The 12230-nt window shown below is 40.9% G+C and overlaps 1 protein-coding gene across 1 annotated transcript in view; it reads right to left on the bottom strand.

The window, feature by feature from the left end:
• tafa3a (TAFA chemokine like family member 3a) overlaps positions 1-8242 on the bottom strand; it is an 83189-nt gene extending 74947 nt beyond the window's left edge. The window contains exon 1 of the mRNA XM_046383111.1: positions 7766-8242. The gene's annotated coding sequence lies outside the window, so the exon portion shown is untranslated. The remainder of the gene's footprint in view (positions 1-7765) is intronic.
• Positions 8243-12230: the final 3988 nt, after the last annotated feature.

Here is a 12230-nt window from a genome sequence, read left to right on the forward strand (position 1 = left end):
TAAAAAAAGGACATCAATCTAAGCATCAGAAATGTGCTGCAGTAACAGGAAAAGCCTCACACTGTACATATACAGCAGTTGTCACAAGAGGAAGGACTGAAAATGATAAAGGAATCTGTAAGAGCCTCTAAGCTTAAGAAATGTTCACACAGACTCATACAGGGTTGTGAAAATGACCCATTTAAAATTGTCCCCTCACTACAACTTCTCAGTGCTCAGCTGCCCTTCTTAAAATCAATAACAGGATCAATGGTGATTGTAGGCTTCTCGGATTTTTGATTTTATAAGCTGCATCAAACTGGAATTGCGTTTCTGCAGAGTTACATGTAACCCTTGTACCTGTGCATCCCTCCCAGGTATCAAATGTCAAAGCAGCCTGACTGATTGCGGCAACATCCTGTCCAGTTTTTTTTTTTTTTCTTTTATCTTTCTTTCAAGGTTTGGGCGTAGCTCTCAGCATAGTACTGTCAGAGATCTTCTAGCAAAGCACAGGACAGTAAATTCTTTTTCAACTTATTATTGCCCATAGTACTGTCCTTTAATATTGATAAATCCAAATGTCAATGTCAAATGCCAAATGTGAAATTGATTCCCAAGTGAAATGTTGCAAAATTAACAAGGTTTGCTTGTTTTTGCTGTTTTACAATGATGATGATGCTGTCAGTCAGTAAAGATCTGCCTGCAGAAATCCTTTTACAGCCCCATACTTTGCAGTTAGCAGTTGAGCACTGACAACAGCCAGAATACGTAACTCAGTTAAACTAAAGAGTTAATTTAAAGCTGCAGGCCATAACTTTTGTCTCCCCCTTCTGGCAATGAGAGCAATGACACAAACAGTGTCAAAGTGCTTATAACGTCATAGGGTCTGGCACAGTCTTTTCCGTCACTCCATCCTTCAGGTGAAGCTAAAACCAACCCACCAACATGAGAAAGTCACCACAGACTCCAGATTTAAAAACCCGGATATGCTGTGGAATGCAGAGGGATTAATCTGGCGGTGACAGACTTAATCAGAATTGTGTGAACTTGTTTGGCATGGTCTGAATGTAATGGACATTCATTTATATGTACACGTCTTGCACTACAGGCAACCTTAACCTGGATCTCTGGACATTTCAGGGCTGAGACTGTGAATGGGAAATTTTAACATTTCAGCAGCACCAATTTAAATCACAGCCGTTTACATGCCAGACTAACCACATTTTTTTGTCTTGTGGAAGACTACATAGAGTCATGAAGGAATATAAAGAAGAAGAAGAAGAGAAGAAGAGAAGAGAGGTAAAACTTTATAAACACAAATAACAACAGAATTATATAGACAAAGGTATATCCTTCATACACAGTTCTGTGGTGCATGATTTAGTCATGTTATGTGACTCATTAATCAAACTGCAAAAGAATATCCAAATGTGCCATATGTATTTATAGTACAAGTACATAGTGCACATAACTGACTGATAGAGGGGGCATGTTTAAATGGATGAAAGAACATCATGAACAGCAGCTACCCCTGAACTAATTCTATCATGGTGGAGAGATAACAAAAGTACCCACATTTCTGTTTCTCATTGTCATCTTTCATCTTACATTAGATCAAGGCTCAGACTTTGGCTTTTGCACAACACCTTTGATGATATGGTTACATTTCTTTGGAAGGTAAGAGCCTGCTTTGGAGACCTCAGCTCTGCAGTTGCTGGGATCTGATGATGAAGAAATCTGAGCAGCTACCACACAGTGTCACAACATTTAGCCCACCTCCTATTGTTTGCATGATCAGGGGCAAGAAGGGCCTACCGAAATCATTTAAGAAACCACCAGAGGAAACTGTCACCAAAAAAAAGCAGCCCTCCCGTACGAAGCAAATGGAGAGACCTTTGACATTAATTGCCAATTTTACTTAGTCCAATTTGTTCAATTATAATCACAACAGCATTGCCTTTCTCCATTTTTCCTCAACAAAGATATAACAAGCATAGAAAATAACAGGCTCGTTTTTAAACCCTGTAATTGTAATTTTCTACTCAAATTGCAGTCTAATGATTACAGGCATGAGGTGGAGCCTGACAACAATACCAGAAAGGGTAGGAGAGGAAAAAAAAACATATTGCTAAAAGACCCTCAGGCATCACAAGAGAGGGAGTGAGAAAAAGAGAGAGAGGCAGAGTGAGAGAGAGAAAAAAAGAGAGCTTACTAAAACAGGAACCAGGGTTTAGAAGTGGGCTTCTCAAAATCTGCAATTCCCCAACCTTTTCACTGGGCCAATGGTTAAGGGCTTGGAGAATTGAGTTCCTCGCTGCTGTGTTGGAGAAGGAGCTGATGGGAATTTAGTGCAATGGCACAAAATTGAGAGTGAAAGCTGCCAAATGCTGACTACCTCAAGGAAAGGGAACAAAGCAATGGACTGGAGGAGGAGGAAAGACAAAGAGAGTAGGGTTGGTAGAAAAGCTGATGCCAAAAAAACGACTCCATGGAAGAGCAAATTCCTAAGCTCTGCTGAGGCGTTTACACTCAAACTTCATTGTCCTCAGTGTCCAGAATACTTGAAAAGTCAGCTGAAGAAATTCCCAGGCACAGTCACACAACTCCTCAATTATACAGACAATGTTTAGAACAGACAGAACTATTTGGACTTGGAAAAGGAGTGCTTGCTTGTGTGTGTCGCCCCAACACAAAAAGTGATATGGCAATCCAGTTTGATACATTTGAAAGATAAAAGAATCCCTTTGAAACCAACATACTGTGAATCTAAACCTGAATACACTTCAAAGGATTGTGTACATCAGTGGTTCCCAGTCGGGGGATCAGGGCTTATAAGTCGGATCAAATGACTTTTCATCATAATCTTTGACGTTTTATTGATAAATAGTGGATAGGTTCTAAATCTGATGACCTAAAAAGTCAAACATGACTGATGATCTGCACTAGACAAAATGATACAGTTTTACTAGCAGAATATGAAAAAGATCTGCACAGAGTGGCGCTGGAAATGACAAAAACCATTGGAGCAAAGTTCAGTTGTTTTTAATTTTGATTCAATGGTTCTGTCACATGCTGATCAGTATGTTGGCTTGATGCTGGGTGAGCACACTGGGTGAGAGCATTTGAAGAAGCAGTCAGTGTTCTCACTCCATAGCAGGTAGAGCACTGGGATCTGTACTGAATAAAGTTAAACACTGTGGTAATCTGGGACTCCATATTTGGTCTCTATAATGCATGTATGTGTCCTGTCCTGAGGTCTAACGCTGTGCATCATAGAGCTATTCAGTCTGTTTTGGGAGTCCAATAGACAGGAGATGTCAAATGCTTTGGCTTTGGAATGGACTTGTGAAGATATCAGATCAGAGACTCTCTAAAAACATTTTTAATTTGGGACATCTTGCACAGTTATCCCTGGGCTGAAGAGCTACAATTCTTATTCCATTTGAACAATATGTCATTCATCCAGAACAGGTTACTTGGTAATAACAACGAGACTAGGAGCAAAATGTTCCACGTGTTAAAGAAGAAAGGTCTGTTGATATATTGTATAGGAATTTATGAACATACTGTCTCATGAAAAATAGCTATAGTGTAGAAGCTTACGTGAAGTATAGTCTAAACAAAAGACGAGGAGTCCTATATGCACAGTCAGGTTCAGGAACATTGAACATGAGCTAGGCAAAACATTTATTTGGTTTTGTTGTTGTCCTCTCTACAAGGACATAAGGGATGTATTTTTTGATAGAATAAGCTCTATTTATGATGATTTCTTTTGGCAGGATGATAAAGCTGGGGTTGTGCTTCAGGAGGGGAACCTTTTTTGTAGCATATTTTATTTCCTAAGCTTAGAATAGAAAGCCGACCTTTTTTTGTCTGAGCTGTAAAATAACCTGGAATTTTGTAATTAAATTAAATGGAATATTTGACCACTGCAACTGTCTTTTCGGTGTCTTGTAAACCCATAACGGTTAGATACTTTTTGTGCATGACACAAAAATAAAATAAAATATAATCAGCTGATCAACTGAATCTAGGCTAATCTTTAGTTTGCATCCACACTTTTCACTTTTCAGGACACATCAAAAGTTGAATGTTTCTTACCAAAATGCATGTTGGCATGTTAAAGAGTAACTTATCAACCCCTGAAAAATGTTAACTTCCAGTGGGTTAACAGCTTTCTGCAATGATGCAAAAGTGTACTCCAGGACACTGTGACATCACAGGTGGGTGTGGTCACAGGTGAAATGGACTTGGAAACATTCAACCAGAGAGGGCAACAAAAACACAAAACATTTCAGCCTGAAGTTAAGAGCCTCTTTACTGTCTCACCTTAGATTTTTGTGTACTTGTACATTTGACTTTTTTCCTCAGAGAGCCAGATCTTTTCGAACACAACTGTTCATGTTCGGACTGATTTCATGACATACAGAAGTGTTTCAAAGGGCAGTCAACTCACACTCTCTGCAGTAAAAATGTGTTGGGGGACAGAACTAATACTTCCCATTTCTATATTTATGCAATATGATATAGCAGAGAAAATATTAAAAAACAATTTAAGAAATTGAAAAGCTTATTCCACTGTTGGAATGATGCTTTTAAATGGATGTCAGGACCTATTTTTCACAATAGAGTCATATGAACTGGAGGATGACAGTGAACAACAGGAGTAGCTGATTCAATTTAATGACATCACAACACACAAATGTTAATAGATCATTAAGAGATACAGAAGCCTGTACACACATGCAGCACACACATCATTTACATAAACTCTCACTTCTACAAACACTTAGCTGTGAACATACACTCTTTCTCACACACACACACACACCCACAACAAAACATGCACACAGCAAATGAGCAGGAATAAATAAGAGATGGAGTTGTGCTTCACAGCCTAATCTCTGAGGAAAAAGTAGCTTGCCGCATCGGCAAGGATCAGCCAGGGCGAGTGAGAGGGACACTGCTGGCTTCCAGGAAACCAATTTGTTTGTTTATTGTCTTGGTGTTTTGTCAGCGGTTACAGTTCATTGCAGTCAGCCCATCTTGGGCATGCTCCTTTAAATGGCATCTATAAAACATGGGATGTGCTCTCCCCCCACTCCTCCTCCTCCTCCTCGTCTTCTGTACATGACGGAGCTGCACACGAGCGTAACAATGCTGCATTTCGTCCGCTACGGTGGGGCTTTGAATTTCCCTTTAAACACCCAATGGATTCACCCCAGCAGCTCGAGTAGGCGCTTTGAGAGGTGGAACAAACTGTGCTTTCTAAACACATTAGCCTATGAACACCACTGAGCAGCGAATCTCAGGGTGCTGAAATCGGGTGTAATCATGTAGATAGATGGCTGACTTTTTATTGTTCTGTTAAGTCAAATCTGCAAGGTTGGTGGTGAATACAGACTTTCTGAAATGATGCAATACATGGATTTTATGGTTAACTTATGGTTCTATGTTCTCTGTGCAGTGCTGTGTTCTCTGTGACAAGACACTTGGCTGTCACACATATATCCTGCATAAATAGATATGTTTTGCATGTCCACACATGAGGAAATGCAGACATGTCAGCGTCTTATGGAGACATTCTGAAGGCAAGTAGTCCCAACAGGCTATCTTAATAGTAGAGCTACCACTGGGCTGTGCATACATATGTGTGTAGAATACAAAAACGAAAATGTATTGTTTTGTCTCATGCCTGCAAACACAAGTCAGAATCTCATATCATGCCCTATTGATCTGACAGAGTGAGCAGGAAGCTGGCGGAGAACACAAATACTGCCTGAGGTGGCTCCTTAAAACTAGAGACAAGCCTCTTATCCATGGTGTTTGCTTCCTCTGGAAATCACCTGGTGGCTCATGCATATCAAGTACTCTCCCAAAGCCTCAGTCTGCGCTTTGCCTTCTTCAGGCTCTGCTGTTTGTTGCAATGTCTGTTTAGTAGTGGTTTTAAAAGAAACACACACACACACACACACACACACACGACTTAAATTGCCAGCTAATATGTCAAACCTCTACTTTCTGGTTATTTTGCAGAGATCGAGCGTGTTCGTCACCTCCAAAAAGGCACAAGCAACCACTTTTGTTTTACTACGTACCGTATTTGAGAATGTGCATGACACAGTGCAGTATGGCAAGGCTATGATGACAAGGTGTTCACAGGTACAGACAAAACTTTATTCCAAGCCTTTAGCTCTGTAACTAATTCCCACTTTTAACAACAAGCACCGCAGAACACATTTTCTCCCCAAGTTTCCAGTGTTACAGTCGAATACAGCGGAACTGTCACAGGGATCCCATCTTCAGTAATCCCAGGGTGGCCTTTGCTCTGCCTGTCAGCAATACCAACCAATAACACTACGCAATAAAACCCTCCAGAACAACGGCGGGCCGCAGGCAGCTTCAAGGGCTACTGACGGCAATCTATAAAACAATATAATGGCTTGCCTGTCAGTGAGCATGAGAGGGAAGATCTACACCTCCTCTGACTCTCTGAGGGGACTTCAATTAATCACAGCAGAATTGTATCACCCTGCAATAGGAGTGTAAGGTTATTACCATCCCCATATTCTGCAGGATGAAATGCGATCATAGCACTAATTGAGGGAAGAGGGGAAGAAAAAAAAAACAGCTGACCACACATCGCTTGTCAAGGGGATGAAGGGCAGATAAAAGAACAAGGAGACAGACCAGGATAGAAAAAAAAGGATGGGAAATGGGAGGGGGAGGGGTTGTAGAAAGAGAAATATTCACAGTGGTGTGAAAGCGTAATCATAAATATCTACAGTCTGTGTGGAGAGCTGCTGACAGCATATACAAGAGCCAGTTGTCATTAGGGACTCCATCCGTGTCTTCTCAACATAATCCAACAAGATAAGAGCATGGTACTGTTCTTAAGTCACAAACAAGCCGCTTACAGCCGGAGCTGCTTTTTTATCATCTTTATGTTGGAGTTGAGGGTAATCAAACTGATGGAGGACACGCAATGTGAATTCAGCTTCAGGTCCCAATTCAGAGCGTGATTTGACTTGGCTGTAAAGCTTGAGTCATGTTCACGTTTAGGGTTACTTATACCAAGGTACGGCTGAACGAAATGTTTAGATACAGGAATGAGAAACAGAGACAGACAGACAGACAGATAGATATTCACAAGAGCCATTAAACTGATGAAAGATTTTGGATTCTTTTCTGAAGCCGTGATCAGATAAGAACTGAACTGAATGCCAATGAAACCACACACACACACACATCACTTAGGCATTTTAGAAATATTTCTAAAAAAAAGAAAAAAAAAAAAGAAAAAAAGTTTCTCTCTGTATTTGCACACGGAAGAGAGTTCCTTCAGCGTCTTTGAACACCTGAAATGAACAGACAGATCCCTCGGAGGGAAAACTTGCTTTCTGTCTAATTTAAGTAGTCATTGCTGATTTCATGTCGCAGCACAGACCTGATATTCTCTGAATCCAGACAGTGTGTACCTTTCCCAGCTTACAGCTACACCTGCACGATACTTTTAAGTCGTTACTTTGCAGTGGCTTGCTGCTGTCTCACGAGCTAATAAGTATTTATCATAGCGGAAACAATCAATATTCCAATCGATGAGCTTAGTTTATTCATAGGTTTGGCTGCTTGGCCATTTCGCAGTCACACGTGAGCTGTTCGGTTTTAGAAATTCCCACTATGAATTGTTTGAATTCAGTCATTTCCGTTCAATTCAACGATGTAAACACAAATAACAGAGTTTAGAGTGGAAAAATTGTGATGTTTTCGGGGTACGTCAACCTACCTGTCGTTGTGCTGTTAATTAATCCCCTGAAGCTTCCCTTTCATTTATTCTCCATTGTCAACCACAAAAACCAGAAATGCCATCTCCGTGTCGCTTCAAGACGTCCTGGACAACACATTACCTAAAAACACTTTTCTAATTTCAAAGCTCTCCAGACGCACAATCCGTGCTTAAAAGTAGTCTAAACTGGTGCTGCTGGCTCCTTGCAGGCGGTGGACTTGAAAGTCTATAAAAGTTGCTGGTCCTCCGGCTTTGACTCACAACTTCCCATCCGCCAGAGCGCCACAGCAGCTGGACAACACGCCGGACGGCCACTCATAGTTTCTGGGTTCGAGCGTGGTGTGATCTTTATTATTTATTTATTTATTTATTTTTTAGTTTACAATCCTCCTGCCAGTTACTGCTTGCAGTTGTTTTGGGGAACGTCTTCGTGCAGTTGGAGAAACGGATTTGAGACGTCCGAGGGACGCGAGAGCAGCCGGAGAGAGAGAGAGAGAGAGAGAGAGAAGGCTGCGGGCGCTGGGCTGGTGTTTTAGCGCCACCCAGTGGAGATCTGTGATCAGAGTCTGTGGTGGTGACAGGAAGGAGTGCAGACATTTGTCTCATCCGGTTTCTGATGATGATAAGTGGATGGTCGTGGCCTCTTGTGAAGACAGCAGCAGACTATTTATAGAAGCGGAGTAAAAGTTGTGTAAAGCCATAAAAGTTCCTTAATGTTATTACGAAGTGCTTCAGTGTAATTTCCAGCATGGTTTGTGGCTTTTTACGGTGACTGATAGATTTAATATGATTTTTATGAATGTTCGGTTTCTTTTATTGAGGAGATGTATTGCAAACAAACCAAAGAGACCAGATTATGATGTGATATGGTTTGAGAGAGGGTGCTTAAAGCTGTTATTGGGTCAGCGGGTGTGTGTGCAAAATATTTGGGGAGTGTATTAAAGTTATTTAGATGCAATGGTGTGCGCATAACTAATATATTTTTGTTTTCTTTGGGTCAACACTCCTTCGCTACCCTCCCTCCAATATCTCCAAGTAATATATTGATAACAAACACAAGAAAATGGAGCAGAAAATACAGCCAATCTCTATTTTTGAATAGAGAACCGATAAGTAGGTTATTGCCACCAAATGAACGAACCAGAGATAAGCAACAGCTCTGTGCTGTAGGACACAGCAATGTTTTCACCCCTGTCTATATCATATCTACATCTATCTATATAGATAGATATTTATGCATATATATTTTCCAAATATAACAAAAAATAATAGAAAATATTATGGGTGAAGAAAAAATAAATAAAAGACCCTCTTCTCTCCCAAAAAAGTAGAACTAACAAATTCTTATTAGGAGAAGGATAATAATTTGTGTACAGTCCCTTACTTGGCGAGTCAGGAGCCTACTCATGGAGGTTATGATAATACATCTGTTTATCTCTGACATTCAACTTCCACTCTTCTAAAGCATTAACGCCCAGTCTATAAAGGCTCCCCCCCCATAATTGCATTATCATCTCTCCATTTCTTTTGTCTGCCCCCCCCCCCCTCTCCAAAAAGGCAAGAATGGTTGGAATAATCAATATCAACCTTTGAAACAGAATGTGGAGATGGTAGGCGAGCATTTGGGTTTGGATTTGATTGATTTTGAACGCCCTCAGTGAGTGTTATCATCATAAAGCCAAGGCCATCTACCTCACAGACAGCTCCGTAAACACGCACACACAAAACACACACACACACATGCAAGCAGATTCAAAGGGTAGAACACACAAATCCCAGGGGACTGAATACAAAAGATGTCAGGCTGTTATCACTGACCTGGCTGAGCTGTAAAATTCACAGCAGATATGTAGACCATAGGCAGACTTCACTTCATAATTACCCACGGATAGAGAAGCTATTATTTTGATTCAGTTTATGTAATTTATGATGTGATTCCCAAAGTCATCAACTTTCTGTCTTCCTTCCTTTATGTCTCACACACATGCTGACAGAGGAGATGACCTCATTAATCTTTAGTGGATTGTATAGACCTAAACTGTCATACTCCTGACACTGTGGTTTGTGACACTGCTCTGCTCATTAAATCATATGACAGGATGAGGTCAGGCATGAAGTAAGGTGTCCCAAGCTGTGTGAGAGCAGATAAAGCCAGCAGCATTACTGTCTGTGAGAGGCTCAACAACAAATGCACCCTTAGGTGGCAGCTGAGGTGAGTCATGAGGTAATCCCGGTTAGTGAGCATTTGGTGTTAAAATCGGCATGTTTTTTAGGGGTCACGCCGCAAGGGAATGAGAAACATGCATCGGCTGTGCTTGTAACATCACGTGATTTGGCACCTCACAGGGGGAACCTCACTGCCTTTTACTATAGGTGGCACCTTGCATAACACTCATCATCCCATACTTGTCATCCTGTGATTACTTTCACTTCACACATGGAACAAGAGCAGCGGGGGCTCCATGGCCCAACACTGATTGTGGTGGTTCAGCTTAAAATAACAGCACCCTACAGTGTGAGCCCTCTTCCTGAACCCGCACTCAACTCCACTACAGAAGTGCGTTTGAAGACAGTGGGATGTCTACCAGAAAATTGCAAGAGGAAAAATAGGAGGCATAATGGCCTCAGGAATGGAGCTGGCCATCAATAATGCAGAGGAAGCAGCTGTTAATGCCCCCTTTAATTCAACAGGTCTGCAGACACCGGGACAGTTATTCTTTCCTGGCTGTAGATGCTCGATGAGAGGCAGCTACATCAGGCTTTATGGCTTTGTGTGTGGTTGCACAGCCAGGTCTTTCCCCTCCGACCTCAATCCAGATTGCAGAGCCATAAAGGGGTTTTCATCAGGGGCCCGCCCTAATGGAGTTTCCAACTTCTCCAGCCCTCTCAGATACCAGAGGGGAACTGTAACAACAGAGAAAGAAATAATGCCCACACCAAAGTCAGAATATATGAGCTCAGTTTAGTCTGAACAGTGAGAGTGCTGACAGCTTCAACAAACCAAAAACAGCCTGTGTAAGCCATCAAAAATTACCATAAATAACATATAGGGTAATAGTCTTACTGGTCTTATATTGAACCTTAACACAAGTGATAAAATGTGTCGCCAAGATGAGAAAAATGTATTTTCTATACTAATAATGTTCTCATCTTGTTTTCAGGCCATTTTCACCTACTGTTTAAGAGAATTCTTAAAACGTGAGAAGGTCGATTAGCAAAGACAAACTATGTGTTTTCTAATCTATTCAAATAAAGGAGGAGAAAAATATTCACTTCCTCTTTAAACTTCAGTAAAACAAAGGAGGATGAGGGGGATAGTGGTGAACGTGTTGAGACAGTCTCTCCTGGAAGACATCCATGGTGTTGCACCCATACATACACTAGCAAAGTGACAGAAATGGTGGTGTTAATAATGAAAGACGAGAGTTAAAGAGAAGTTCAAACCCTTTCTCACCTGTGCATAGCTGACCAATCACGGTGCATAGCCCTCGATTCTGATGACACACAGGTGTAAGCACAAGACGTAAGTGGCCCAAACCAGACACTGTTTCTTTGCTAAGGGTCACGAATCAAGAAGGCTCTTAAAAACTAAAACACAGCCAACACCAGATTCAAAACAAAATATAAGACAGGAAGAAAATTTTGTTTTAATGAAAGTTTTTGCAGTGTAGATCCAACTGCGATGCATTCATTTTACATTGGCGCACAATAAAATATGAAGTGTCTCTTTTTGCTTTGTCTTGTTCTCTCGGCTAATGATCTGCATATCAGATGACTTGATGACTTCTCAACAGAGATCGTCTACTCTCTTCTTCACCGTTTCTCTTGGATTCGCGACAGCCTGCCTCCACGGCCTCTGACAGAGAAGTAGTGGGTCATTCATCAGGAGACAGATTAAATCTTCATCCACTGCTGCTGTATGCTGGGAGTGCTTCATCTTTGTGAAGAGAAATATATATATACATTTTTTACATCAATCCTTTAAGGCCAAAGAAATGGTTTAATTTTCTCTTATCACTTGCCAGCATTTGGTGTTGTAGACAGTTAGCGATAAAATGTCTGTTTTTACAGAAAAATGGTCAGTAAATAACATGGGTGAGCAAACTGAAATGTGTCATAGAGTAATAATTTGTCTATAATAACATGAAACACACACAAAACTTTCATCTGTTTAAAATAAGGTCAACAAACATAATGTTAGGTTTCTCTCCAGCCCCATTGTTCTCCAGTCGCTCCTCGTCTGGTGGTACTTTATCTCCATCTACTGGAAGATAGAGTCAGGTGCAAACATCTTTCTGTCATTAAATACATGGCTGTATCGTCTTTACTTTTCTTTGTTTCACAGTTAAGGGATCTACAGAAGGTGCAAACTCCACAAAAAGGCTCTTAAAAAAGCAAAGGTGAAAGATCTGTGACGAGCTATTGCCTAAGTAAATGCATTAATACTACTTTTTAAATAACTACT

This window comes from Scatophagus argus, chromosome 3, assembly GCF_020382885.2.
Source record: "Scatophagus argus isolate fScaArg1 chromosome 3, fScaArg1.pri, whole genome shotgun sequence".
In the NCBI taxonomy this organism is placed as follows: domain Eukaryota; kingdom Metazoa; phylum Chordata; class Actinopteri; family Scatophagidae; genus Scatophagus; species Scatophagus argus.